At 38.6% G+C, this 25,353-nt stretch overlaps 1 protein-coding gene and 1 non-coding gene across 2 annotated transcripts in view; one reads left to right on the forward strand and one right to left on the reverse strand.

Moving 5' to 3' along the window:
- Positions 1-25,353, forward strand: part of C1H3orf70 (chromosome 1 C3orf70 homolog) — a 128,702-nt gene that overhangs the window by 55,482 nt on the left and 47,867 nt on the right. The window lies entirely within an intron of this gene.
- LOC119510868 lies at positions 4,209-4,315 on the reverse strand. The gene has a single exon (XR_005212053.1). It is a non-coding gene; the product is annotated as a U6 spliceosomal RNA (small nuclear RNA).

The following is a 25,353-nucleotide window of genomic DNA, read 5'->3' on the forward strand; positions in this document are numbered from 1 at the left end:
TCTTGTCACTGCTCAATATTCCATTGTTTGTATACACCACAGATCACCATTCGGTTAATCAGTCGATGTACCCTAGGTCACTTCCATCCATTGTAAATCATGAATACTGCCGCCACAAACACTGGTGTGCAAATGTCCATTTGTGTCCCCATTCTCAGTTCCTCCAAATATACAAATAGTAACAGGGTTGCAGGATCAAATGGAAACCCCATACTTAGCTTCCTATGGAACCACCACACTGCCCTCCGTATGGGTTGTACCATTCTGTTTCCTCACCAACAGTGAATATGTACATCCCTCTTTCCACATTTTCTCCACCACTTACATCCCTGTTTATTTTTTTTAATAATTTTATTCACGCGCCGTACAATCCATCCTAAGTAAACAGTTGGTGATTGCCAGTATAATCACATAGTTAGGCATTTACCACCGTAGTCTATATGAGGACATTTCTATTTCTTCCACAATGAAAGAGGAAGGGGAGGAAAAAAAGAAGAATAAAAAAAGAATGAAAAGTAAAAGTAAAATAAAATAAAACAAAAAGGTCATACAATACCACCACCATCAAGAATCCCATACCACTTCCTTATATCCCCCTCTTATAGATGTTTAGCTTTGGTGTATTGCCTTTTTAACAATTAATGGGAGAAACTAAGATGGCAGCTAGGTGAGACAGGGCAAAAAAAACACCTCCGTGAAAAACACTAGATAAAAACCAGAAAGTGACCCAGAATACCAGTTACAGCGATGCGCCAGCTGGACGAGGTCTGCTAGTACCACAGGGGTCGTATACTTGGTGAAACCAGGAGTCTGCATTCTGAAACGAGTGAGTAAGCTGGCTGGAAGACCCGCAGCTGCGCGGCGGTGTGGGGAAGCCAGAGGTTGGCGTTTGGAGACTGATTGGTTCTTTTTTAAAAAAAAAAAAGGGAAAAACCCAGGGGCCACTGCAGTTGTGACAGTGGGAACCACGCAGTAAAACACAGCAAGAGGGGGCTGGGCCGGCCTCTTGGTGTCTAGCCTGGAGGATAGCCCACTGCAGATACCCTCGGGGCCAGGGGAACGGAGGGGAGAGCCGGAAGCTGAAAGAAACCCCGCGGCTAGCAGCTGGCTCCCTGGAGGGCTGGATAAACTCCTGCCTGGGGCCATGCCCACAGCCCAGAGCCCCGCCAGTTGTCCTGGAGCTGGGAAGGAGGAACTGTGCGAGGAGGGGGGGGGTTGAGACGCCCCATTCGGCCATCTTTGCATCAGGCTGAGAGCGCCGCTGCACGGCCCGGCGGCCCGTGGCTTGCCTTGAGGGATGGTGCACACTGGTGGTGTAGCACAGTATTCCCTTGGCAGAGGTCCTGGAGGATCGCGGCTGGGAGGGGGGGCCCTCTCGGAGAACCCAGGGACGCTACACCAAGTCCGGTGGTTTGTGGGTCAGCGAGAGAGAGGGTCTGGGGCTGAACTGAAATGAAGGCTTAGACTCTTGCGGCTGCCTTGAATCTCTGGGACCCTGGGGGATTAGAATATTAAAGCTGTCCTTCCTCCCCGGCCACCTGGACACACGCCCCACATTTAGGGCGGATGGCTCCAGCAACACACCCAAACTGAGTTCTCCAACTGAACCCCACAAGAATCATTTCCCCACACACCGCGGGAACAAGGTTGAGAACTGATTTGTGGGGTATAGGTGACTCACAGATGCCATCTGCTGGTTAGTTAGAGAAAGTGTACGCCACCAAACTGTTACTGAAAAATTAGATTGGTATCTTTTTTTTACAACTTGAAAGAATCCTATCAAGCAAAGCAAATGCCAAGAGGCCAAAAACAACAGAAAATCTTAATGCATATGATAAAACCAGACGATATGGAGAACCGGATCCCAAACACCCAAATCAAAATATCAGAGGAGACACAGTACTTGGCACACTTAATCAAAGAACTACAATCGAGGAACGAAAACATGGGAAAGGATTTAAAAGACATCAAGAAGACCATGGCCCAGGATATAAGCGACATTAAGAAGACCCTAGAAGAGCATAAAGAAGACATTACAAGAGTAAATAAAAAAATAGAAGATCTTATGGAAATAAAAGAAACTGTTGGCCAAATTAAAAAGACTCTGGATATTCACAATACAAGATGAGAGGAAGTTGAACAACGTCTCAGTGTCCTAGAAGCCCACAGAACAGAAAATGAAAGAACAAAAGAAAGAATGGAGAAAAAAATTGAAAAAATTCAAGTGGATCTCAGGGATACGATAGATAAAATAAAACATCCAAACTTAAGACTCATTGGTGTCCCAGAAGGGGAAGAGAAGGGTAAAGGTCTAGAAAGAGTATTCAAAGAAATTGTTGGGGAAAACTTCCCCAACCTTCTACACAATGTAAATACACAAAGCATAAATGCCCAGCGAACTCCAAATAGAATAAATCCAAATAAACCCACTCTGAGACATATTCTGATCAGACTCTCAAATACTGAAGAGGAGCAAGTTCTGAAAGCAGCAAGAGAAAAGCTATTCACCACATACAAAGGAAACAACATAGGACTAAGTTGTGACTACTCAGCGGCCACCATGGAGGCAAGAAGGCAGTGGCATGACATATTTAAAATTCTGAGAGAGAAAAATTTCCAACCAAGAATACTTTATCCAGCAAAACTCTCCTTCAAATTTGAGGGAGAGCTTAAATTTTTCACAGACAAACAAATGCTGAGAGACTTTGCCAATAAAAGACCTGCTCTACTTCAGTTACTAAAGAGTGCCCTACCAACAGAGAAACAAGGAAAGGAGAAAGAGATATAGAGAATTTTGACATATATAGAACCTTACATCCCAAATCACCAGGACTCTCATTTTTCTCTAGTGATCACGGATCTTTCTCCAGAAGGGGCCATAAGCTGAGACATAAAACAAGCCTCAGTAAATAAAAAAATAAAATAAAATAAAATTGAATATACTCAAAGCACATTCTCCAACCACAATGGAATACAAATAGAAGTCAATAATTTTTGAATTGTAACTCCACTATTTACTTCCTACATGATATAAAATATACAAACTCTAATGACAAATCAGTGGTTTTGAACTCAACGTAAAATATGTAATTTTAGACAACTATATAAAGGTGGGGGAATGGAGGAGTATAGGAACATAGTTTATATGTCCTATTGAAGTGAAGATGATATCAAAGAAAAACAAGATTGTTATGGATTTAAGAGGTTAATTTTAAGCCCCACAGTAAACACAAAGAAATTATCAGAGAATATGACCATAGAGATGAAAGATAGAGTATGGGTTAAGAGAAATGGGGGAAGGGGCAATGGGGAGTTAAGAAATGAGTGTAGGGTTGCTGTTTGAGGTGAAGGGAAATTTCTAGTAATGGATCGTGGGAAAGAGCATTACAACTTTCTAAAGGTGATTAATCCCACTAATGGAATGCTAGGGAGGGGGTGGAATGGGAAGATTTAGGCTGTATATATGTTTCCGCAGTTGGAAAAAAAAAAGAATCTAAATAGATGACAATTGAATGCCAAGGATGAACCTGGATGGGATTGGAGGATGGAGGACAGGAGGCTCAGAGGGACACAGTTGAGACATAAGGAAAAGGAAATATAGAATGTAAGCTTTGTATCATTGTTGAATCTCTTGTACTTTTTAGCTGCGCTTAATGGGATTGCATAGAAGAATGTTCTTGTTCATGGGAATTGTATATGTGAATTATAGTGTTTGTTCAAGGATGTGTGCAGCTAACTCTCATATGTTCAGAAGACAGAGCAATAGATGATGAATGATAGATAGGGAGGGAGGGAAAGAAATAGCAATGTGACAGCATGTTAAAGTTGGTGGATTGGGTTATCAGGGAAGGGGGTTCAGGGTATGATGAAGTTCTGTGTATGGGGTTAGTATTGTTTTTGCAACTGTTCCTATAACTTTGAATTTATTTCAAAATAAAAAAAACAATTAATGGAAGCATATTACAATGTTACTGTTAACTATAGAGATTTAGTTTGCTTTGATTGTATTTTTCCCCCTATACCATCCAGTTTTCAGCACCTTGCAGTGTTGCCATTCATTTGTTCTTCTTCATGTAAAAACATTTTATATTAGTACACTTAATCACCATCATTGACCACTCTAGGTTTCACTAATTAATACAGTCCCAGTCTTTATTCTCTGTCTTTTTTTCTGGTATCATACATGCTCCTAGCTTTCCTCTTCACCCCAAAATAGGGAACGCTTCACGAATTTGTGTGTCAGCCTTGTGCAGGGGCCATGCTAATCTTCTCTGTATCATTCTACTTTTAGTATATGTGCTGCCAAAGTGAGCACTCCTTTGTCTATTGAATGAATTTTCCTGTCACTTATGGTGAAAATCTGTTGACTCTAAATGTGTGGACGCCCTTTATTCTGTTCAGTTGATCTGTGTGTCTATCCTTTCACCAATACCATACTGTCTTGATTACTATAACTTTATTGTAAGAGTTGACATCAGGTAGCAAGAGTCCTCCAGATTTCTCATTCATTTTCAAAACTGCTTCATAAAATAACTTGGGAAGTGTTCTTGGATCCTCTTCTACTTTTGGGAATAGCTGTATTCCCAAAATACGTGTAGGACTTGTATTATTTCTTGCTTAAATGTTTGATATTATTCACCACTGAAGCCAGCTGGGCCTGGAATTTTTGTTGTTGTTGTTGTTGGAAGATTTTAAATTATACTTTCAATTTCTTTAATAGACATACGTCTATTTGGTTTATTGTCTTAGTGAGATTTGGTGGTTTGTGTCTCTCCAGAAATTTGTCTATTTTGTCATGACACCAAATTTATTAACATAAAATTGTTCATAGTATTACCTTATTATCCTTTTATCATCTATAGAATCTGTAGTGATGTCCCTGTCTTGCTTCTGATCTTGGCTGTTGGTGTGTGTTTGTTTTTTTTCCTTAGTCATTCTGGCTAGACGGATTTCAATCTTGCCCAGTTTTTCAAAGAACCAGCTTGTAGTTTCATTGATTTTCTGTTTTTCTGTTTTCAATCTCATTAATTGCTGTTCTTATCTTTGCTGTTTCCTTCTTTCTGCTTGCTTTGGGTTTGATATACTCTTCTTTTTTAGTTTCTTAAGATGGAAGTTTGGAGCATTCAAATGAGATCTCTTTTCTTTTCTAATGTAACTGTTTAATGTAAAGTTCCCTTTTGCATTGCTTTGACTTCATCCCACAAATCTTAATATGTTGGGCCTTTATTTTCATTTAATTCCATCTGTTTTCCCTTGTATCTTCCTTTTTGATCCTTGGGTTATTCGTAAGTATCCTGATTAATTTCTGAGTGTTTAAGAATTTTCTAGCTATCTATATGATATTGAATTTTAGTTTAATTCCATTGTGGTCAGAGCACATATTTTGTAAGATTTCAGTTCTTTTAAATTTGTTGAGGTGTGCTAAGTGGTCTATCTTGATGAATAATTGTAGATTGCTGGTGTTGGCTAGTGTTCTAAAACGTTGGTTAGGTTAAGCTGGTTGATAATATTATTCTGGTCTTTTATATCCATACTGATTTGCATGTTCTACATGTTCTATTGATTACTGAGAGAAGAGTATTCAAGTCTTTGACTATATTTGTCTATTTCCCCTTTTACTTCTTTCAGTTTTTCCTTCATGTATTTTGAAGCTCTTTTGTTAAGTTTATAAACATTTAGGATTGTTATATCTTCTTTGCTAATTGACCTTTTTATGGTTGTGTGTGTTCCGCTTTATCCTTGGTAATGTTTCTGGTTCTAGAATCTACTTTTCCGATATTAATGTAGCTACTCCAACTTTCTTATGATCAGTGTTTCTATGGTATACATATGTTTCACATGTATACGTTTACTTTTAACCAATTATGTTTTTATGTATCGGTGAGTTTCTTGCAGACAGCATATTGTTACAGGGTCTTGGTATTTTTTTTACAGTCCAACATCATAGTGTTCCTAAGTCATCCTTTGTATTACCTGGCCTTGTTATTGCTCCAGCCTTACATCTCATTGCACTCTTGCTTCTTCTCACTACTCTCCCAGCAGACTAGCCTTAATTCCGTTTGTAGATCTCGTGAACTTCTTTCTTGCTATAGACCACTGGGCTTGCTGTTGCCCCTGCCTTGAATGTGCTCAGACCCCATGGTATCTTGCCACCCTCCCCCTCATCCCACAGTAGATGCCCGTCTTGTCCTTCAGTTCTTAACTTAGGTGTCACTTCACAGAGCCCTTCTTGACCACCCTCTCTACAGTAGACCCTCCCTAGTCTTTGTAACAGAATCATGCTTATTTCCTTCTAGCTATAACTGGAATCTCTGTTTTTTTTGCCTTGCAAGTTTCTTTGTTTGCTAAATTTTCCGCTTTCCCCCATGAGAATGCCAGCATTATGAAGTCAGAGGGATCTTGTCTGTCTTATTCTCCACTGAATGCTTAGCCTTCAAGAAAGAGTACGGTATATCTGGCATGTAGTGTATATTCATTGAATGAACAAATGAATAATTTTAAAAATTTGGCTCTTTCCAAACCTTACACACATGTGTGTATCCCTCATCAGGTATAAATGTCTGTGGTAAGTTATTTTGCTGATGCTGTATTGATTGGGCAACTTTGTTGCCAGGCACAAATACATTTTAAAAAACTTGAATAGTGTTTTTTTGTTTGTTTTCTTTAGTGTTTTTAAACACAAAATTATAAAACGTTATGACTCTTGAAAAATATTTATTTTTTGATTGTTAGTGATACTTGCCTTTTAGCAGTCACTTATACATGTAAACTAATCTGTAATGGTGTTATTACTGTATGTCCAAGGATAGGATCTTTGTAATACATAGATCTTTGTAATACAATAAAATTTAGTTTCATTTTATAAAAGTACAGGAAATTCACAAAAATACAAACACACCCAAGAGAGACTAAACTGAAAAGAGATTAGTGATACAGTTTTCTTACAAATTCAGAATTGGATTAATTGAAAGCAGAACCCAAAGCTTCATAGCCATTTAGACATGCCTTTTTAGTTCATTTCCACATTTGCATATGTAGTGAGTTCGAGTGCTCTGTTTAGATTTTTAAAACATTTTTAAATTGTGAAATATAACATATATACAGAAAAGTAATGCATTTCAAAATACAGTTGCACAGGTAGTTATAGAGCAAATTTCAAAGTATAGTATGGGTTACAATTTCAGGTATTTCCTTCTGGGAGTTCTAATACACTAGAAACCGAATAATACGTATAATGATTCAGTAGTCATAATCATTTATTAAATCCTAACTTCTTTGTTACAACTCATCTCTATAATTTGGTCATTTTCTTAGTCTTCGGGGATATTTGGGGAATGACCATTCAAACTTCTTCATGCTGAAAAGGGGTGTCGATATTATGGGATAGGAGAATACAACTGGTTGATGTTCTGGGAGAGACTGGTTTTATCTCTCAGTTTTAGGGCTTATCTGGCATAGGAACAATCTGGAGGTTTTAAGTTTCTAGAGAATAAACTTAGTAAGTAAAACTTTTATAGAGTCTTAGCTAGAGCCCTGGTTTTTCTTTAGGGTTTCAGGAATACTGTTGGTTTGGGCTTGATATACTGTAGCAATAGCAATTTGTAATATCTGGCTGAAGCTTGTGTAAGAGTAACCTAGAGAATGACCTCTTGACTCTATTTGAAATCTCTTAGCCACTGAAACCTTATTTTGTTACATTATTTTCCCCCTTTTGGTCAGGAAAGCATTGTCAATCCCATGATGCCAAGGCTGGGCTTATCCCTGAGAGTTGTGTCCCATGTAGTGAGGAGAGTATTGAGTTTATTTGGAGAGTTTGGCATAGACAGAGAGAGGCCACACCTGAGCAACAAAAGAGGGTCTCTGGGTAACTCTTAGGTATGTTTATAAGTGGGCTTAGCATCAACATTACAGAAAAAAGCAGATATACATAGCCACATATAAAAGAAACCCCAAACACCCCATTTCTCTTATCCCCTCCAGTTGCTGTTAGAGTCCATAGTATAAATAGGTAATTTTTCCCATATACCACTGTATTATTAACTCTTTGAACAAGTGTCATACATTTGAAGTAGTTCATGCAAGAACTTATTTATATTTGTAATAATAATCAGTGAGATACATGATTTTAGACAACCCATTTCAATCATAGTCACCTTCAACAGGTACTACTACTTATAATCCCAATAGCAAACTACCATCACTTCTATCCATTCCAAAACATTTAAGATCAACCTTGTTAACAAATCTGTTCATATTAGGTAGCTGCTCCCCCTTTTCTAGCTTCTATCTATCTCTAGATCCCCTATATTCTACATTTTAAGACTCTGAGTTTACATTTTCTAGAAATTTCATATTAGTGAAATTATAGAGCATCTGTCCTTTTCTGTCTGGCTTATTTCACTCAGCATTTTGTCTTCAAAGTTCATGTTGTTGCATACTTCAGAGCCTGATTCCTTCTAACTGCTGCATACTATTCCATTGTATATATATATATATCACATTTTGTTTATCCACTTATCTGTAGATGGACACTGGGATCCTTTCCATCTTTTGGAAATTGTGAATAATGCCACTATGAACATTGGTGTGAAAATGTCTGTTTGTGTCATTGCTTTAAGATCTTCTGGGTGTACATGGAGTAGCAGAATTGTTGGGTTGAAGAGCAACTTGATATTTAGTTTTCCAAGTAATTGCCAAACTGTCTTTCACGGTGGCTATACCATTTTACATTCCCACCTGCAGTGAATAAGTATTCTCCTTTCTCCACATCTTCTGCAACATTTGTGGCTTCCTGATTGTTTTATAGTGGCCATTCTTAAAGGTGGGAGATGATACCTCACGTGGTTTTGATTTGTATTTCCCTAATAGCTCATGAAGAGGAACGTATTTTCATGTGCTTTTTAGCCGTTTGATTTTCTTATGTTGCACCACCCTTTCATGCCTGGAATGAACCCCACTTGGTCATGGTGTATAATTCTTTTAATGTGCCTTTGGATTCGATTTGCAAGTATTTTGTTGAGAATGTTTTCATGTATATTCATTAGGGAAATTGGCCTGTAGTTTTCCTTTCTTGTACTATCTTTATCTGGTTTTGCTATTAGAGTGATGTTAGCTTCATAAAATGAGTTAGGTAGTGTTTCTTTTTCTTCAATTTTTGGGAAAAGTTTCAACAGGAATGGTGTTATTCTTTTTCTAATGTTTGGTAAAATTCCCCATGAAGCCATCTGGCCCTGGGCTTTTCTTTGTAGGAAGATTTTTGATGACCGATTGAATCTCTTTGCTTGTGATTGGTTTGTTGACGTCTTCTATTTCTTTTCAAGTCAGTCTAGGTGGTTCATGTATTTCCAGGAAATTGTCCATTTCCTCTAAGTTGTCTAGTTTGTTTGTGTACAGTTGTTCATAGTATTCTCTTATAGTTTTTAAAATTTCTTTGGAATCCACAGTAATGACACCCCCCTCCCCATGCCTGTTTTGTTTATTTGCAGCTTCTCTCTTTTTTTCTTTGTCAGCCTAGCTAAGGGTCCATTGATTTTATTGATTTTCTCAAAGAACCAGCTTTTGGCTTTATTGAGTCTCTCTATTGTTCTTTTGTTTGCCAGTTCATTTATTTCTGCTTTAATCTTTGTTATTTCTCTTCTTCTATTTGCTTTAGGGTTGGTTAGCTGTTTTTTTTTTTTTTTCCTGTGGCTCCTCCAGGTCAGCAGTTAAGTACTTGATTTTTGCTTTCTTCATTTTAGATACGGGAATTTAGGGTAATAAATTTCCCTCTCAGAACTGCCTTTGATTCATCCCATAAGTTTTCAGTCAAGAAGTCTCGGTCTGGGAGAGCGGAGTGTCACACACTCATGGAAAGGGTGAGTTTGCCCTGGAGGTTGAGGGTGGGCCTTCCGCCACGATGCTCAGTAAGGGTTTTGCCACTCCAGACCCCAAAGAGGGTGGAGCACATTCACAGGGAATTGGGGAGAGCCTGGCCGCCACCCCACTGTTCTGAAGGGGTTGAGCATATGCCCCGGAGATGGAAGAGAATCCAGGTGCTGCCCCAATGTTTGAGGAGGGTGGGGCCGAGAAGGTGGTCTCCCCAATGTGTGGATATGTTGGAGCACTCACCCCAGCGTTTGGAGAGAAAAGGGCTGCCACGAAAGCCTTTGGAAAGGGTTGGACTCCCGCTCTCTCAAGCCCCAGGGATGGAATGTTGTTCTGTTAATGACTCTCAGACTTTGAAATCTAATTGAGTTTGCCCTGTGGGTTTTAGGAATTGTTTTGGTCCCTTAAACCCTGTTTTCCTTTCAGTTTCTCCTTATGGCAATGGGAATGTTTACCCTATGACTGTCCTTCCTTTGTATATTGGAAGCAGATAACTTGTTCTAAGTTTCACAGGTACAGAGCCAGACAGTAATTTTGCTTTTGGACAGACCATGCTTGTAACTGATTTTGATTAGTATGTGTCTTGGAGTGGGTCTATTTCAATTTATTCTATTTGGAGTTTGTTGGGCTTCTTTGATTTGCATGTTTATATCATTTATAAGGGTTGGAAGGTTTTCCCCATTATCAGGCTGTGGGAGTGAGAGGTACCATTTCCCCAGCCAACCAGCGGCCCAGGAATGATCTGCTTTTTGCCTTCCAGCAAGACCTGGGTTTGTATTAATGCATTAATTTGACAGTTGGGTTGTCCATGTTTCTCAGCCAAAACAGAGCCGGGTACCCGGGCAGGGGGTGTAGATCAGCTCCAATGGGCCTGGGATAGTGTCTGGAGAAGCTCTGAAATGCCATTGCAGTTTCCCTGCATTTTCCGGCCTGCTCAGCAGATGGGTGACTTACTTGTCCTCAGAAGCTGTGCACCTCTGAGCCCTGGCAGTGTCTGACCTGGCGGGCCTGAAACTGCAGAGTTCCTATGTCCTCACTTAGCATGCCAAAATCTGGCTCAATGTGGGGCTATGTCCCTCACTTTACTTGTGGCAGAGGATTCCCCCAGCTGCCCCAGTCTGCAAACATCCCTTAGGCAAGGATCAGGCTGCTAGCTGCTGTTTCCCTTATGGGTGGGGGATGGGCACCAGGACCCAGGGCTGGGCTGAGAACACAGTCCATGTTTTCTCAGACTCTTCATCCCTCACTGACTTGGGCCTTGAAACGTCCTCCCCTATCCCCTATGTCCCCGATTAGTTGATTTGGGTAGTCTCTGCCTGGGTGCTTGCTGCTTTTAGGGAAGATTTTGTGGTTCCCTGTTTCTCCATTTTAGAAAATCCTACTTGCTTCCCTTTTGTCTTCCACCCTCCCCAGTGGCTTAAGTCCTGCTGTGGATCTGTATGTGGGCTTGGTTCTCTGTGTCTGGATATATAGGTGGGGATCCGTCTCACTATTGTGAGAGAGTTTATAGTCTGTGCCCCCAGTTGGATGTGGGAGGGATCCCAATTGCTGCCTCTGTGCACTCGTGAGCAGTGTGAGACCGAGTGAGGGGGAGGGGTGGGGACAGGCTGGTTTGGGATGGAAGTTTCCTACATGATATTTTTCTCTTTCTTCTATTCAGTGTTTGTAGAATCCTTCTCCAGTCTATACCTTTTCTCCAAAGTTTTGAACAAGTGGGAATAGTCCTTTATTTCTTTTCCTGCTGAATCTCTGGGGAGAAGTTTTCAATAGCTGTTTAGGTCACCATGTTGATGATGTCACCTCTTTGTTTACAGATTGACATTTGATGACTGAGGTGGAGCTCTGTTAAAAGTGTGGTAAACTGGTAATGAGATGTGAGAGCCTATTTATCATCAGTCATTAGGATCAACAAGCATTGCTGGTGGAAGAGGGACACAGTCTGCTTTTCATTTTAGGGGACCTAAGTAAAGACATAATGTTAAAGATGAGATATTAAAGAGTAGCTTATAACAATAAGGAATTTCCAGGTGAGATAATGGAATGAGAAGATAAATGGAATGTAGTCTTCCTGCTGCAAACCCAGATAAATTTTGGATTAAATATAGCAACAACAACAAAAAAGTCTTTTCTTATATAACATGTTTGAAGGCAGGAGAGGTGAATCTCCAGGTGCTGGATGGAACTCAGAGTTTGGAAGTTCAAGTCTAGAGGCCAGTGAGACAGCCATGGGACAGGATATTGGCCTCTGCAGTTTAACCTAGATCAGGGATGAGAGTTGAGGCTGCATGTATAAGTAGTAACTTAAAGAAAACTGCTTATTAAAGAGTATTTTTACCTCATGAATCAGGTCAGATACAGAAAAGAAACTAAGAAACCTTTTCTAAATAGGTGTAATCCAAATGTTTTTGTGTTGTTAAGTAAAACAGAGTCATCTGGCAATTTGTTATCTATTTAAATTTGAATGAAGCTGAGTGTCTGTTACTTTTCTTTTAGGCCCTACCCCCATCTCTCCCACTGAGTTTTCATTATATTGCATTTTGAAGAAAGTTTAAAGATAGAAACTAGAGTAGTCTTTTGGCCATTAATTTTTTATTTCCTGAAAACTTTTATTTGTTTTGGTTTAGGAGAGATTAGCTCATAATAATAAAATGTAGGGCAAACTTGAAGTCATTTATGGGCTGTGATAGAAACAGCCAAATAACATAGGCTTCCATCCTTATACTGTGTTAATTATGCCATAAAGGAATTTTTGGAAGAACATTTAATGTTTTAAAAGTCTGGAAGGGTAGATCATGTGTTAAGAAAAATGAAGTTGCTTTAGCAACTAACTCCTCTCTTTCAATATAAGGTCCTAGGAGAAATTTACAGAATTCATTATGTCTGTAAAGGAGTAAAGTCATTTGCTGGGAAATTCTTAGGTTTAAGTATCCTTTCAATAAAGTGAATAACATGGTAGAGTGGTTCTTCAGATAATATCGTTATTTTAAAATGACTCAACTTGCACAGAGTATAACATTCAATTTTCCCTAGAAATGATTTATTATTTTAAATTTAAAAAAATTCATTTAGCATTTTCATACTGGTTTTAAATGTTGTCATCTTTCAAGCATACCAAGGAGAACAGGAGTACAAATTTTTTAAAAGCAATTTTGGTAGGTCACACTCCTTCCTGAAAACTTTTAATGTAATTTAAATACTGGGATTTTGTTTCAAGCTTTATTTTTTTCTTATAATAGTTTCACTCAGCAGGGGTTTCTGCAGACAGGTGTGAACCTATGTAATAAAAAGTATATCTATATGCATTCATTCATGTATTTGGCAAAATTTTCTGAGTGCCCCTTCTGTTTTAGGCACTTAGCTATCTGCAGAGGATACAGAGATAAAAGACACAGCTCTTATCCTTAAGGAGCTCACAGTCTAATGGGAGACACAGACAAGTAAATAAAAAACTGTAGTCAAGTTATGAGCTGTATAAAAATAAGTGCTATGAAAACACTTAAGTGGAGTTTCTCAATTGGACTCAGAGCATCAACGAAAACTTCTAGGATTAAGGATACTCAGCTGGATATGAAAGGAAAACAGGAATTGGCCAGATATTGAGGAAAAGAAAGGCCATTCCACACAGGAAATAGTACTGTGCAAAGGTTTTAGGTATGAAAGAGCATTCATTCGGGTATTTATTTGACACATTTTTTGAGCATCAATTATATGCTAGGCTTATGGGGCATATTGGGAATAAAAACAGACATGTTTCTTGCTGTCTTGGAACTTATATGGAGAAAGAGATGAATTAAATAATCACACAAAAAATTATAAAAACTACAGTTGTAGTAAATGCAGTGAAGGAGAAGTTCAGTGTGTTGTGAGAACATGTAATGGGGTGGAGTTGGGGCAGTATTCCTTGAGGAAATAACAGTAGGCCCAAGAACCGAAGCCAAGGTCCATAAACAAAGATTGCACGTATTTGTATTGATCTCACTCACAGTGTTTTTATAAAACATAGGTTCTAGGGTATCTTTTTTTTTACTTAAAATTACTTTATCACATAAAAAGACATTTCCTAACAAAACAAAACAAAGCAATGGGAAAAACAAATTTCCTGTAGTAACTTCATTCCTTGCAATATACTCCTGCCATACAAAAAGAAAATTAATGAACCATAGTCACACCTGAGCATTCCCATCTCATTAATATCAGCCTCAATATTTTGTCTATTCTTATTAGATTATCATTCCCCCTTCACTAGCTTCTGTCGATCTCTAGGTCCCCTATATTCTACAATATGAGACATTTTACATTTTTCACCGAGTTCACATTAGTGGTAGCATATAATATCTCTCCTATTGTGTCTGGCTTATTTCACTCAGCATTGTGTCTTCAAGTTTCATCCATGTTGTCGTATGTTTCGTGACCTCGTTCCTCCTTACTGCTGTGTAGTGTTGTATCATGTGTATGTACCACATTTTGTTTATTCACTCATCTGATGAAAGACATTTAAGTTGTTTCTATCTCTTGGCAATTGTGAACAATGCCACTATGAACATCAATGTATAAATATCTGTTCATGTCATTGTTTTCAGATCCTCTGGGTAAATACCAAAAAGTGAAATTGCTGGATCGTAGGGTAACTCATTATCTGGTTGTCTGAGGAACCACCAAACTGACTTCCATTGTGGCTGAACCATTATACAGTCCCACCTGCAATGAATAAGAGTTCCAATTTCTCCACATTCTCTCCAGCATTTGTAGTTTCCTTTTCGTTTAATGGCAGCCATTCTTATTGGCTTTGTGATCTTGATTTGCATCTCCCTAATAGCTAGTGAAGATGAGCATTTTTTCATGTGTTTTTTGGCCATTTGTATTTCCTCTGCAGAGAAATGTCTTTTCATTTCTTTTGCCCATTTTATAATTGGGCTGTTTGTACTATTGTCATTGAGTTGTAAGGTTTCTTTATCTATACAAGATATCAGTCTCTTTATCAGATACATGGTTTCCAAATATTTTTTCCCATTGAATTGGCTGCCTCTTTACCTTTACGACAAATTTGTTTGAGTTCCAGAAGCTTTTAATTCTGGGCAGCTCCTGTTTATCTGTGTTTTCTTTCATTGCTTGTGCTTTGGGTGTAAGGTCTAAGAAGTGACCTCCTACTACTACATCTTGACGATGTTTTACAACATTATCTTCTAGGAGTTTTACGGTACTGTCTTTTGTATTGAGATCTTTGATCCATGTTGAGTTAATTTTTGTATAGGGTGTAAGGTAGGGGTCCTCTTTCATTCTTTTGGATATGAATATCCATTTCTCACAGCCCCATTTGTTGAAGAGGCCATGTCCCAGTTCAGTGGCTTTGGGGGCCTTATCAAAAATCCATCAACCATAGATCTGGGGGACTATTTCTGAATTCTTAATTTGATTCCATTGATTAATATATGTATTTTTGTGTTAATACCATGCTATTTTGACTACTGTGACTTTATAGTAGGCTTCAAAAGTCAGACAGTGTAAGTCTTCCCACTTCATTTTTCTTTTTTAGAATGTTTTTAGCAATTGGAGGCATCTTTCCCTTCCAAATAAATTTGATGACTAGCTTTTCCAAGTATGCAAAGTAGATTGTTGGAATTTTGATGGAAATTGCATTGAATCAGTAGATGAGTTTAGGGAGGATTGACTTCTTAACGATGTTTAGCCTTCCTATCCATGAACATGGAATGTTTCTCCATCTCTTTAGAACCCCTTTTATTTCTTTTAGTAGAGTTACATAATTTTCTGTGTAGAGGTTTTTTTTTACATCCTTGATTAAGTTTCTTCCTAGGTACTTAATTTTTTTAGTTGCTGTTGAGAATGGAATCTTTTTCTTGAGTGTCTCTTCAGTTATGTCATTTCAACTGTATGGGAACTTCATTGACTTATGTGCATTAATCTTATATCCTGATGCTTTGATGAATTTGTTTATTAGCTCAGGTAGGTATGTCGTCGATTTCTCAGGGTTTTCCAAGAATAAGATCATATCATCTGCAAATAATGAGACTTTTTCTTCTTCCTTTCCAATTTTGGACGCCTTTTATTTTTTTGTCTTGCCGAATTGCTCTGGCTAGAACTTAGCTGGCACAATGTTGAATAACAGTGGTGACAGCGGGCATCCTTGTCTTCTTCCTGATCTTAGAGAGAAGGCTTTTAGTCTCTCACCATTGAGTACTATACTGGCTATGGGTTTTTCATATATGTCCTTTATCATATTGAGGAAGTTTCCTTTAGTTCCTAGCTTTTAAATGTTTTTGTCAAAAAAAGGATACTGGATTTTGCTGAATGCATTTTCAGCATCATTTGACATAGTAATTTGATTTTTCTCTTTTGATTTGTTAATGTGTTGTATTATACTGATTGATTTTCTTATGTTCAACCACACTTGCATGCCTGGGATGAACCACACTTGGTCAGGGTGTATAATTTTTTTAATGTATCTTTGAATTTGATTTGCAGTCATTTTGTTGAGAATTTCTGCATCTATACTCATTAGGAAGATTGGCCTATAGTTTTCCTTTCTTGTAACATCATTATCTGGTTTTGGTATTAGAGTGATGTTAGCTTCATAAAATGAGTTAGGTTGTGTTCCATATTCTTCAATTTTTTGAAAAAGTTTAGGTAGGAATGGTGTCATTTCTTTTTGGAAAACTTGTTAGAATTCCCCTGTAAAGCCATCTGGCCCTAGGGTTTTATTTTTAGGAAGCTTTTTAATAACCGATTGGATCTCGTTATTTGTGATTGGTTTGTTAAGGTCCTCTATTTCTTCTCTGTTCAGTCTAGGTTGTTCATGTGTTTTCAGGAAATTATCCATTTCCTCTAAATTGTATAGTTTGTTGGCATAGGGTTTTTCATAGTATCCTCTTATGATTTTTTTTATTTCTTCAAGATCCGTAGTAAAACCTCCCCCCCTCATTTATTATTTTATTTATTTGGGTCTTCTCTTGTTTTGACTTTGTCAGTCTAGCTAAGGGTTTGTCGATCTTGTTGATCTTCTCAAAGAACGAATTTTGGTTGTATTTATTTGTTCTAGTTTTTTTTTTTTTTTTTCCCTATCATTTGTTTCTGCTTTAATCCTTGTCATTTCTTTTCTTCTACTTGCTTTAGGATTAGTTTGATGATATTTTCTAGCTTCTTCAGGTGTTGCATTAGTTCTTTGATTTTAGCTCTTTCTTTCTTTTTAATGTAAGCATTTAGAGCTATAAATTTCCCCCTCAATACCACCTTTGCTGTATCCCTTAATTTTGATATGTTGTGTTCTCATTTTCATTCATCTCTAGATATTTATCAGTTTTTCTTGCAATTTCTTCTTTGACCCATTGATTGTTTAGGAGGCTGTTTAACCTCCAGATATTTTTCAGTGTTTTGGATCTTTGATGGTTATTAACTTCTAGTTGCATTCCACTGTGGTCAAGAGAATGTGGTTTTAATAATTTCAGTCTTTTTAAATTTATTGAGGCTTTTTTTATGCCCCAGCATATGATCTATTCTGGAGAAAGTTCCGTGAGCACTAGAGAACAATGTATATCCTGGTAATTTGGGATGTAATGTTCTATATGTGTCTGTTAAGTCTTAACTTATCACATCGTTTAGGTTCTCAATTTCCTTATTGGTCTTCTGTTTGGATGATCTGTCTATAGGAGAGATTGTCGTATTGAAGTCTCTCACAGTTATTTTGGAAACATCTGTTGCTTCTTTCAGTTTTGCCAATGTTTGTCTCATGTTCTTTGGAGCACCTTGATTGGACGTATAAACATTTATGTTTGTTATTTCTTCTTAGTGAACTGTCCATTTTATTAGTATATAGTGTCCTTCTTTGTCTCTTATAACATCCTTGGATTTAAAGTCTATTTTATCTGAAATTAGTATTGCTACTCCTTCTTTATTTTGGCTGTAGCTTGCATGGAATGTTTTTTTTCATCCTTTCACTTTCAATTCCTTTGTGTTGCTAGGTTTTAGATGAGTCTCTTGTAAACAACATATTGGTGGTTAATATTTTTCATTCCATTCTGCCAATCTATATCTTTTAATTGGGGAGTTTAGTCCATTCACATTCAATGTTATTACTATGAAGGCAGTTCTTGAGTCAGCCATCTTAACCTTTGGTTTTTATTTGTCTGATCTATTTTTCCCTCTCTCTCTTTATTTCCTTTAAGGTACCCTTACTGAGACTCTTTAGTTCTGTGCTCTTCTCCAGACTTCTCCCTCCATTCTTTTTTTCTCAGCCAGTAGAGCTCCCTTTAGTATTTTTTCCAGGGCAGATGTCTTGTTAACAAATTCTCTCAGCATTTGTCTGTCTGTGAAATTTTTAAGCTCTTCTTCAATTTTGAAGGAGAGCTTTGCTGGATAAAGAATTCTTGGCTGGCAACTTTTCTCTTTCAGAATTTTAAATATCTCATACCACTGTCTTCTTGTCTCCAGGGTTCCCGCTGAATAGGCAGTACTTAGTCTTACGTTGTTTCCCTTGTATGTGATGAATTGCTTCTCTCTTGCTGCTTTCAGAACTCTCTCCTCTTCAACTTTTGACAATCTGATCAGAATATGTGTCAGACTGGGTTTATTTGGATCTATTCTATTTGGAGTTTGTCAGGCATGTTTAATTTGCATATTTGTATACTTTAGAAGGGTTGGAAAATTTTCCCAAGAATGTCTTTGAATACTCTTCTTAGCCCTTTTCTTTTCCCCTTCTGGGACTCCCGTGGTTCTTATATTTGTGCGCTTCATATTGTCCATCATTTCCTTGATCTCAGTTTTGTGTTTTTCGATTTTTTTCGCCATTCATTCTTTTGTGCTTTCACTTTCCATCACCCTTTCCTCGAGTTCGCCAATTCATTTCTCTGCCTCTTCAAATCTGGTGTTATATGTCTCAAGAATCTTTTAAATTTGATTAACAGTATCTTTTCTTTTCATAAGATCCACTATTTTTTATTTGCTCTTGCAAATTCTTCTTAATGCTCTTCTAGGATCTTCTTTACGTCCTTTATATCCTGAGTCATAATATTGATGTTTGTGAGTATTTCTTTAATTAATTGCTGTAGTTTCTATGTCTCCTTTGGCTTTTACATTTGGATGTTTGGGTTATCCATATCTTCTAGTTTCTTTATATGCTTTGTAGTTTTCTGTTGTTTTTGGCCTCTTGACATTTGCTTATCTTGATAGGATTCTTTTAGAATATGCAAGATCATTTCAACATTTACCTATAATTTGACAGAGGTACAGCTTGGTTGAGTGCACTTTCCTGAGCTACCACCAGATGGTGCTCTTGAGCCACCGTTTAACCTTAAGCCCATTCTCCTCAACTTCGTTTCTGTACTAAGTGTAGGTCCAAACCAGGTGGAGGTCCAATCAGTGCACCAGTTTTCCATGTGCACTGGGGACTATCAGTCCTGTGGGTGGGTGAGGGGGCGTGCCCTGTGCAGTCTGCAGGGAGTCTGCCCCAGGACTCAGCAGTTCTGGCTGCACCTGGGGCTGTGGGTGGAGCACTCTGGGGCCGCAGAGCTACACATGTCACCCTCCAGCTCAAATGCCCCACTGTCCCTCTTTGTTGTGCCCTCATGAGTCGCTAGGATTTGAGGAGGGCTCCTGGCACCTCCGAGTGTGTCCCTCCCCCCGTCGCCCCGCCTCTAGGCTGTGCATACCATAGGCATCCATGGAGGAAGAGAACATACCGTCACAAGTCTGCCCAAGGACTCTTCTGGCCCATGGGACTATGAAAAGTTGTCTCCCAGCCAACTTCAAAGTCCTAGCCCTGGGGCCATGAAAGGTTGTCTCCCAGGCAACTGCAAAGATGGCTGCATGGGTCGTGGAATGCTACCCCTCTCCATCATCATCTGCCTGGTCCAACCACCAGTCCCTGGTGCAGGGGCTCTTGGCTACTAGTATGTGAAGATTTTTCCCCTGAGCCTAGTACTTTGGAGAGTGCCCAGGGCGTGAAAAGCTACTTCCCCCTGCACTGTCAGATGCCTCCAGTTCCAGCTGCCTGTTTCCCGGCAGTGTTCCAGGCTGAACACTCACCCATCTTGAACACAGTGTCTTGGTTTCTCCAAGTATGCACTCACTGTTGGTGTAGAAGTCCCTGTTGAAGCGGTGGAACCCTGGAACTGCTGTTCTAGAGCGCTTTCTTTATCTAGTGTTTTTCATGAAGGAGAATTTTTTTCTCTTTCCCCGAATCCACCATCTTGGAATCAATCTCTGGGGTATCTTTAGAGTTCTTCAAGGAAATCAGTATGGCTGGAATGTAGGCTACACATGGGAGAAGGAAAGGAGCTGAGGTTGGAGAGGTGGGCAAGGCCAACGTCATGGAGGGCCTTGCGCACCATTCTAGAAATTAGATTTTTATCTTGGAGGTGATGAATGTTGTAAACCAAAGAAGGATTTAACGTCAGACAGGAAGAAGTATAATCAGATTGTGTTTTAGAAAGATCTTGAGAAAAGTTACTGTGGAGGATAGATTGGAGAATGGAAGACTATATTAATATCCACTTGTTTCTTTGCCAAGTGTTGTAAGTCAGGTTTTTCCAGGGAAACAACCAACAGGTTATTGGTTATATGTATGTATGTAAATCTTACAAGATTTGTTATAGGACTTGGCTCACACTTCTGTGGGCATTGGCAAGTCTGAGTTCCACAGAGCCGGACATGAATTGACAACTCCGATGAAGGTTTTGATGAATTCCCCAGGAGAAACTGGCTGGCTGAAGTAGAGATAGAAATTCTTCTTTCTTACTGCTGAAATTATCAGTTCTCCCTTTAAATAAGCCCTTCAGCTGACTGGATAAGACTTCTCTCATTGCTGAAGTAAATCTCTTTTGTTGATTGTAAATGTAATCAGCTGTAGGTGCAGTCACCTGACGGATGATTTAAATCCAGTAGATTTCCTCACAGTAACAGGCCAGTGGCTGGTTGACCAAATAGCTGGACACCTAGCCAAGGTGACACATAAGCTTAACCATCACACTAAATATTTAATGATAGATTTTGTACTTCTTATTCATATTGTAGTTTCTTCATTTCTGTCTTGTCAATGGCCATTTTTCTGTCTTTTTGTTTGTAATACACAACATGGAGGCAACCATGGTTCCTAACCTCAGTAGTTAGCATGTCTGGAAAGATTTCTTGCAAGTCTTATAAGAGCTGAAATTGGATGAAGTATGTTTCACATATTTTAAAGTGATGTGGCACAACTCCAGAAATAATAGTGATTAATGTTTTCAAAGAAAAAAAAAACCTAGGAAATTCCTAGGTTGTACTTCTATTTGCATTTTTGACAAGGTTGGCTGGCAGTAAATATTGATATTTCCATAACTGTGATTTTTCATCTGGAAATGAAGAGGGTTGGCCTAGTTGAGCTCTAAAGACCTTTCTGGCTATCGTAGTCTATCATTTTGGGTTTTCTTTTTCAATAAGTAGTTATTCACACCTTTGCTTTCCTGTACTGACATGTAGAATTAAGGCAGTGATTCTCAACAGGGGGTGATTTTGCTACTCAGAGACATGGCAATGTCTGGAGACATTTTTTGGTTGTCACAATGGGGGATTTACTGCTTGTACATAATGGGCAGAGGCCAGAGATGCTACTAGACATCCTACAGTACACAGGACAGCCCCCCAGAGCTAAGAATTATCTGTTAATAGTGCCAAGGTTGAGAACCTCTGAACTAAGGCAAGACTAACAACACTTCTTTTGGTTAAAATATAGTCATTAAGTAGATACGATGTTCTATATCTACTATAGTATCTATTTCTTCATACCTTCACTTACTCACTCATTCACTCACCTCGCTCTAAACATTGCCATACAACACTAAGAACATCATCATTGTATCCCCGTTGCCATTATCTAACACAGCACAGACCTTGGGATCTCTGAGGAGACCCAATAAATAGCATTCCTTTTCTTTCACTCTGTTCTGAACCCATTGAGAAATAAGAGAAGAATACACATCTGGATGCTAAAACATCATCTTTTTTTCCTAATAAAAGCTAGGTTAGAGGATGCAGCTTATATTTGCTATCATATGGTTTCCAAATTCTGAATCTCAGAATTAGAAGACTTCCTCATCCAGTCATAGCAACACTGGACTGGGGAAAGTCTGGATGCAGATACTGTCCCTAGAGAACTAGGTCAGAATTTGTATTCTCTGTGGCTGGCTCACTCCCAAAAGGAAAAAGAAGGCAGCTGAGCCAAGCATATATTCTTTATTCTTTCCAATTTCCCAGTCAGTAAGCCATTCTCTCTATCCTTAGATAAGGGGGTAAAAGTGTAGAGAGAGGCCAAGAGTCTTATGCTAATTGAGAACTCTTTATATGGAAGGAAACATCAAGGAAGGAGAAGACACCTTCTCCATAACAGGCCTCAGTTCATGCTAATGATTCTGTGATTTCGAATCTAACTGCACCATGCGTGTCTACAAAGTCTGAAAGGGAATATCTGTTTTTTTTCCCCTGGATTTGTGTACATTTATTGTGTCTAATCTACTCATTTGTTTAGCTAGTAAACCTGTAGACAAATGACTACAGTTAAAGCAAGGAAAATGAATTAGAATTTTAAATTATGAAAGTCCAGTGGATCTTAATCTTGGTTGTATATTCACTTGGAAAGCGTTTTAAAAATACTGATGCCAGTGTACCATCCCAGACCATTTAAAATAGAATCTTGGTTGGTGGGACCTGGGCATTGCTATTTTGTAAAAAGCTCCCCCCCTCCCCCGAATCTTCTACTGCATACCTAAGATTGAGAAGCACTAATCTAGTCTAACCCTCTCGTTTATATAAGAAACTGAATCCCAGAGAATTTGGTGACTTGACTAAGGCTGTGATGGTGAGAGCTGGAGTGAGAATCCAGCCTTCTGCCTCAGAGTCCAGTGCTTCTTATTGAAAACAGAGGTTTTGGTGGGTTCATGTTTTTTCATAATTTTAGCTCAATAAAAATATTAGCAAAAAGTACTAGTCTCACATTAGGAGAGCTGGATTTTAATCTAGCTCTGGTGCTAACTGACTAAATCATTGGATGCCAGTTTCCCTATCCATAAAAATTAAGAGGTTGGACAAGATCATTCCCAAGGTTTCTTCTGGCAATAGAATTCTAAGCTTCTGTAGTTTCAAATATAAAGCATCATCTTTATTTCTCCTTAGATAGGGTTAATTGCTGTTGTTTTAACTTTTATTAAGAATCTACTATCTAGGAAGTGCTATGCTAGGCACTTTCATATACATTAACTTCCTTTAATTGAAATATTTCATGATGGAGAATCTTTCAAGTAATAATTTGTATCTAGATACTATCATAATGTAAAATGATAATGTCTTGAATATCTGAGCTTCTATAATTGGTTTCATCAATTTAATGTAGATGTAGTCAATAAGGCTAAGTCTGCATGCTAGGAAATATCAGGAAAAATGCTAATAATACTTCTTGGATGTTTCCAAGTCTGGATATGTTCAAATTCTGAATAATTACTTGAGTTCTTTAAATTCAATACTAATATTTTTCGATATATAAATATAACTTGAGACAAAATGACTTCATCCAGTTAGGTTCTTTTAGTTACTTGTTTGTTTGGTTGGTTATTTTGTATAGTAATCAATTTAGAAAGCATTATTTAAAGTGTAAGTTAAATTATTACAGCTTCTGTCTCTAAGCCTGTTGCCTAATATGTTCCATGTACTAACCTAGATACCTCCCCCTTCCTTACCCCTCATAGCTCTGTCCTCAGCTCTTATGAAATGCTTAGTAAGTATAGATGGACTTAATTACTGTTTTATACTCTGGTATTAATAACTCACTGTGTATTTTTTCCATGTATATCACAACTAGAATTTTCCTTTTAATACTATCTAGTAATGGATTACAGTAGAAACTCACAATGACTAATGGACAGGGTTATTTCAATAAATGTTTCTATTAATATTATTTATAGGCTCTTTTATGCTTGTCCACAATTTTATGGCTGGATAAATTTTTTCTAACTTTTCTTTCCTGAATAAACCTCTGGTGATGCAGGAATCAAGATACTGCTATTTTCAGCCATATTTGAAAAAAGAAATACTCCTTTTAAGCAGTCTTATGCTTCTTTCCACTTCTGTTCTTACAGTTCTATCAAATATGACACAGTTAATTCCTTAGAAGTCTCATTTGTCTTCATTTTACAATACCATTGATTGTCTACATATGTAAATCTGTTTTAGTCTAGATAAAAGCTTCTATAGGAAGGCAAATATTAGATATGCTGCTTTATTTTTATCACAGTTCTCTATAGGATTTGTGTGTATGTCAAATGGCAACTATTATTTTCAAATAAAAATGTTAAAAATTTACTGCTCAGTGACTCAGGTTTGAAATAGTGTCACAGGAGTTTTTACTGAATTTGCAGATTCTGGAATTTCTTTTTAAAAAGTGCCATGATAATTATTGGTTATTATTTGTTGTATATTGAGAATTGGTTTGACATGCAAACCAATTAGACATGCAAAGCCCAGGGATATAGTGAAAATATATTAGGTAAAAATTCAAAATATAATTTTGTATCTCATAGTGATGGAGGTAAAGGGAGGGAAGGGAATTAGACTGGGGATGAATACACAGAGACTTCAACTATACTGATATTTTATTTTTTAAACTGGGTGGTACATATATGGGAGTTCATTATGTTATTTTTTTACACCTTTGTGCAAGATAAATATTTCATAGTAATGTTTTAATGTTAAAAGTAAACTGCGGGTTGCTGGTGCTGAGTTCCGACTTGGCGGGCCGGGGCCAGGGGACCTGGCCAGCCCCTGGGGAGGGTAGTGGGCACGGGCAGTATTACCCTCCACAGCCCCCCGGGCCTGAGAAAGTGGAGCCGCCCACAGGCCCCATCTCCCCCACCCAAAATACAACCGTTAAGGGAAGCTTGCCAGAGAAAACCGCCCCCCTTATCTTGCCCGCACACTCCCCGTTGCCAGAGCAACTCCCGCCACCCCTGTTGCCAGAGCAACTCCCGCCACCGCCAGTGCGCATGCACCGTTGCCAGAGCAACTCCCGCCCTTTTCAAACGACCTCCGAGCCCTCTCAGAACCGATCCTAGCCTTTATCCCCTCAGCATTGCCATGTAGGGCCCCACACCCCTACACCAACCCCGCCCTCTATGCCACCCTATATAACTTGTGCTCACCCCTAAATAAACGCTTTTGGTTCAACCCTCCTGAAGAGAGATTGTCTCGCGTTCCTCTCTCGCCGCCCTCCACACCTTGCACGCCTCCGCCGGGGACTCGGCCAAGTCCCCCGCCTCACCCTCGCCTCCGGGAAGAGCCGCCGCCGGTACCCCTCAAGCAACGCCGACCGCAGAGGGTTCCGTGGGTGCCCGCCCCTAGCTGCGACCGCAGTAAACTTAATGCGAATACGTTGACTATCCAAAAACCATTAAGTGTAATTTTTTTACCCTATTGGGGAATGCTAATATGAATTACTTGTTGAAAAACTTTGTGTAA

This window comes from Choloepus didactylus, chromosome 1, assembly GCF_015220235.1.
Source record: "Choloepus didactylus isolate mChoDid1 chromosome 1, mChoDid1.pri, whole genome shotgun sequence".
Taxonomy (NCBI): Eukaryota; Metazoa; Chordata; class Mammalia; order Pilosa; family Megalonychidae; genus Choloepus; species Choloepus didactylus.